The sequence below is a fragment of the Arachis ipaensis genome, chromosome B9 (assembly GCF_059453495.1).
Source record: "Arachis ipaensis isolate K30076 ecotype BB chromosome B9, ASM5945349v1, whole genome shotgun sequence".
NCBI lineage: Eukaryota > Viridiplantae > Streptophyta > Magnoliopsida > Fabales > Fabaceae > Arachis > Arachis ipaensis.
In genome coordinates this window covers 15476888-15482887 of record NC_142444.1, presented here as the reverse complement: position 1 = coordinate 15482887, position 6000 = coordinate 15476888, and positions in this window count along the sequence as shown.

Genomic DNA, 6000 nt, shown 5'->3' with positions numbered 1-6000 from the left:
AGCAAAAAACATCACACGAGTGAAACGAGCGAAAAATACAAAAAAAACACGTGCGAAACAAGCAAAAAAATAAAAAATAAATAAAAAAACGCACACGTGAAAAACATTCACACATGCGGAACAAGCGAAAAATACAAAAAAACATGCACGCGCAAAAAACACGTACGTGCGAAAAACAAAAAAATACACAAACGTGCGAAATGAGTGAAAACCACAAAAAAACACATACACACGTGAAAAACGAGCGAAAAACACGCACACATGGAAAATGAGCGAGAACCCCAAAAAAAGCGCACACGTGCGAAAAGAGCAAAAAACACACACGTGAAAAACGAGCGAAAAATACGCGCACGTGCGAAACGAGCGAAAAACACCCACACGTGAAAAACAGAGAAAAACCACACCCATGTGCGAAACGAGGGAAAACACGTACACGTGTGAAACGAACGAAAAAGACGCACATGTGAAACGAGCGAAATAGACAAAAATGAAAACTCCCACACACGCGTGCGAAACGAGCAAAAAACACGCACACGTGCAAAACGAGCGAAAAACACAAAAAAAATAAAAAATAAAAAAAACGTGCGAAACGATAAAAAACACCCACATGTGCGAAATGAGCGAAAAACACCCATATGTGCGAAACGAGGAAAAAACACAGAAAAAAATAAAGAAGAAAAACACATACACGTGCGAAATGAACGAAAATTATAAAAAAATTAATAAAAAACACACGTGCTAAACGAGCCTAAAACATACACGTGCAAAACTAGCGAAAAACACAAAAAATACACACACGTGCGAAACGAGCGAAAAGCACAAAAAATACACACACGTGCGAAACGAGCGAAAAACGCGCAGTGCGAAACAAGCGAAGAACACACGTGTGAAACTAACGAAAAACACAAAAATCACACACACACATGTGAAACGAGCGAAAAACACACACGTGCAAAACGAGCAAAGAACACAAAAAAATTAAAAAAATACACGCGTGAAACGAGCGAAAAACACTCACCTAAGGGAGAGAAAAATAAAAAGAGAATAAAAAGAGAACGTGTGATGTCTAAAGCATATCTACTAATAGATTAAGTATGTTTTAATGCATGGACATATTTTTGGTGTCACCTATGCTGTGTATATATCTTTTCTTTCAAGAGGTTAATTTGTTAGCCACTATATCGGAGTAGGGTACGCAATCCTTTTCAACTTAGCAATCCATAGAAACACCTCCAAGACAATGCCATGTGATCCCTTATCACTCCTCAAAAATAATTTCAGTTGGAAATTGATTTAAAGGTTCCCTACTTTCCTTAGCATCCATATATACCAAATTTCTTGAGGTCTAAAGCAACACAAGTCATTTGCATCCTCAAGTATCCTAACTGAAATATTTATCATACAAGTTCTTTGAAAAATCAATACACAATATGGGTTTGCGCATTCCAAGTATTAAAAGGGCAGCAAAAACAATTTCCAAGGGGCTTGAAGTACCAAAAGGTTACCTTGCAGTCTATGTTGGAGACAACATGAGGCGATTTGTATTCTGATATCATACTTAAACCAACCTTTATTTCAAGAATTGTTGAGTCAAGTTGAAGAATATGGATACGATCATCCAATGGGTGGTCTCACAATTCCGTGCAGTGAGGATGAGTTTTTAAACATCGATTCTTGCTTGAATGAGATGTAGATCATGCTATTAGTATGTAGATAAATTAGTTAAGTAGTTGAGAGATATTTATACAGATGGCACTTCATTCTCTGTCTTGTGGAGACTTTCCATCATGCTTTCAATCCAATGGAATTGTAGAGGTTTTTTTCTGAACGAGAAAGTAGTTATGAACTTGTGGCATGATACTGTTGCAACTTAAAACACTTGTTGCTATTGTTATATTCAATTCTCTAATGAATTTAACTTGTTCAAATGATATACTGAACAAGTAAATATAGATCATCAATCTGACAAAATTATAAGCAAGTGAATGACTGAATGGCTCTTACAAAAATTGAGCTCCAAGGGAAAATTGAGAACTGAAGTTTAGAAATGCATCCTCACTGCATGAAATTGTGAGACCTCCATTTGGATTATCATAACTGAATTCTTCCTTTTTGTTTGAGTACATACACTGCATATAGTTACTAAGGACTTCCTTGAGAAATAATATTTGATAAGATGGGTCTACCGTAATATGTACAAGGGATCACAAGAAATCACATGGTATTGATAGAAATCTTTATTAATGCACAAGTAAAACCTAGTTCTTGCTCTTGCAATGTACTGTATATCTCTTCCATTAGTTGGTAACATCTCACGTGTCTTAGGTGCTGATAATGAAATCAATAAATGATGATCAAGATTCAGGACCTTATCTATGGGTTTGTTAAACAAAGTATTTATATAAACTTCACCTTTCAAGGGCAACATAATGTGGAACTTCTCAAACTATGGGAAACATGATGCAACATTAGACTTAGTTTGCATAGATGCCTCTTAAGTCCATTTATCTATAGCTTTCAACTTCATAATAATTCATCTCAGAGATATATACTAGTTGGCTGTTACACCTTAACATGTAGGAGGCTATGATCTATTATTGGCCATTGTTTGAGACTCTAAAACAGCATCACGTGATTTCATATGCATGACCCCATCTTTTATCCCCCTTCAACAATCATTTCTCTTGCCTTCAGAAACAACACAACACAACTCCCTGGCAATCTGAAGATCAATACTTGAACACCTTCTTCTTAAGCACTAGAGCTTTCCCTTGCTCTTTCCATTCCCTACATACACAAGAAAAATGGGGAAAGGCATCATTCTCAGCTAAGCAAGCAATTTCAAAATTTGTTTCAAAATTCGTACAAGTCCCAAAGGGTTATCTTGCAGTGTATGTCGGAGATAATCAAAAGCGTTATGTGATTCCCATTTCATATTTGAACCAAGCTTCATTCTAAGAGTTGAGTGAAATTGAGGAAGAGTTTGGATATGATCATCTCATGGGAAGTGGATATGATCATCCCATGGGAAGTCTCACAATTCCTTGCAGTGAACATGTATTCCACCAACTCGCATCTCCCTTGAGTTGAGATTGATGAAGAATCTCAAAATGAGACTGATTAACATAGATTAGCATACATGTTATAATAGATTAGTATAGAGAATTAGAATGACAAATTCAAAGAGTATGTGTTCTATACTTTTTTTGTGCAACACAAATTAACAATGAATTCAATCACTCATATCTATGACATCTTTCAATTCTCGAAGCAAGCCTATGTATGTTGCCTGAGAAAAACCAGATTCCAGTACGAATAAATTTCAAGCATGAGAAAAACTAGATTTGATAAATTTCATATTGTGCTAATAGAGAAAGAAAACTCTATTGTGGAACTAGGAGATCCTTCACCATTTCAACTTCATATCATCAACTATACCATCAAACTTCAATATTCTAGAGTAAAAAATAACAGATGACATCATTTCACAAAGTAAGTGTCAAGCATACCATCATATCCAATTTTATAGACTCATAGGGACTAATATCCTTCATCACAATTCGATTTCACAAGGCCACATATATTATTACATCTCAATATTGTTGGATAGAAAAAGCCAGATATATCATACATCGCCACAATTTGATTTTGCAGTCATATAGAACAAACATATTACTCTTCCACACATTTCATTTTTCTAGGCTCACAAGAATAATGAACATGATCCCACAATTTTACCATCAAAACAAATCATTGCACAATTATTTTCAACGGACAAAATTTTAATTTGATGTACTAGTAAGTGAACAAAAAAAACATCACAAAAGAATTGAAATGACTCTGCAACTAAGTTGCCATGCTGTAAAGTCCATCACAAATTGATAATGAATTCAATCACTCAATTATTTTCTGTTTATATATAACATCTTTCAATTCTTGAGCAGCTTATATATGCAAAGTTACTTGTAGTGAGAAAAGCCAGATTTCACGGTTCAATATTCTAATAAATTTCAAAACATAAACAAGAACACATCAGAGAAAGAAAACTCTATTTTGGAGCCAAGAGATCTCTCACCGCATTTCAACCACATTGGAGCCAAACGATCCTTCACCATATTTCAACGTCATAAGGTCAATTAAACCATCAAACTTCAATGTTCATGGGTCAAACAAGCCAAATAACATATACCATCAAACTTCATCATATCCAATTTTTTTGGGTCATAGGGACCTTCATCACAATTTCATTTCGTATGACCACACATCATTGTATCGGATTTTATCGGGTCATAGGGATTAAGATCCTTCATCACAATTCAACTTCATAAGGCCACATATATAATCATGTATGAACTAAGATCCTTCGTCACAATCCAATCTCGCAGGGCCACATATATCATCATTACAATTTTATCGGGTCATAAGGACTAAGATCCTTCATCATAGGGTCACATATGTCATTACTTTTCAATGTGATTGGACAGAAAAAGCCAACTAAATTACCCTTCCACACATTTCATTTTTCTAGGATCATAAGCATCATCAACATTATCACACAATTTTACCATCAACAAATCATTACGCAATTTTTTCAAGGGACATCTTATTTGATCCATATAGTAATAAAAATCGTCGCAAAAGAATTGAAACAACTCTGCAACTAAGTTTGTCATGATGTAAAAGTCAGTCCTATATCATTCTGCAACAAATGCATTTCTCAAACACTCAAACATACATTGTGCAAGGTAGAATTAAAATAAATTCAAAGTCCAGAGTTGCATCCAAATGATAAAAATAACAAAGAAAACAGTCCATCCCTAGAACTATCAAATGGCAAAACTCAACTGTCCTTAATAACAGAAAAATAGTTGGGGGAATGAAGAAAAACCAACCTTTCCAAAACTAACTCATCCCCAAGATAATAAAAAAATAACACCAATAATCGAAAGCAAACCTTTTTCTTTTTTGGACATGAATATATTCCATAAGAGCAACGATTTGCACACAATTTTGTAAAGCACAAATTGATAATGAATTCAGTCACTCAATTATTTTCTGTTTGTCTGACATTTTCAACAAAATAATTATCTCATCTTTCAACGCTTGAGCAGCTTGTGCAAAGCTACTTGCAGTAAGAAAAATCAGATTTTACTGTTCACTCTTTCTGATAAATTTCAAAGCATGAACAAGAAACATTAGAGAGAAAAAAAACAGTATTTTGGACACAAGAGATCCTTCACCACATTTGGAGCCAGAAACCCTTCGCCAAATTTTAAGGTCATAGGGTTTACTATCAAACTTCAATATTCATGGGTCAAAAAAAGCCAAATAACATCATTTTGCAACATAAGGGTCAATCATATCATCATATCCAATAAACTCAGGTCATAGGGACTAAGATCCTTCACCACAATTCAATTTCATAGGGCCACACATCATTGTATCCGATATTTTCGGGTCGGGTCATAGCGACTAAGATCCTTTGCCACAATTCAATTTCATAGGGCCATGCATCATTATATCTGAGTTTTTTGGGTCATAGGGACTATGATCCTTCATCACAATTCAATTTCATAGGACCACAAATTATTGTATCCGATTTTCTTGAATCATAGGGACTAAGATACTTTGCCACAATTCAATTTCGTAGGGCCACGCATATCATCTTATCCAATTCTATCACGTCATAAGGAATAAAATCCTTCATCAAAATGATTTTATCGGGTCATAAGGACTAAAATCCTTCATCACAATTCATAGAGCCACATATATGATTACGTATCAATATAATTGGACAGAAAAAGCCAACTATATTACCCTTCCACACATTTTAGTTTTCTAGGATCATAAGCATCATGGACATTATCACACAATTTTATCATCAACAAATCATTACACAACTTTTCAAGGGACAACATGTTATATGATCCACATAGTAAAAAAAATCATCGCAAAAGAATTGAAAAAAATTCTGTAACTAAGTTTGTCATGCTGTAAATA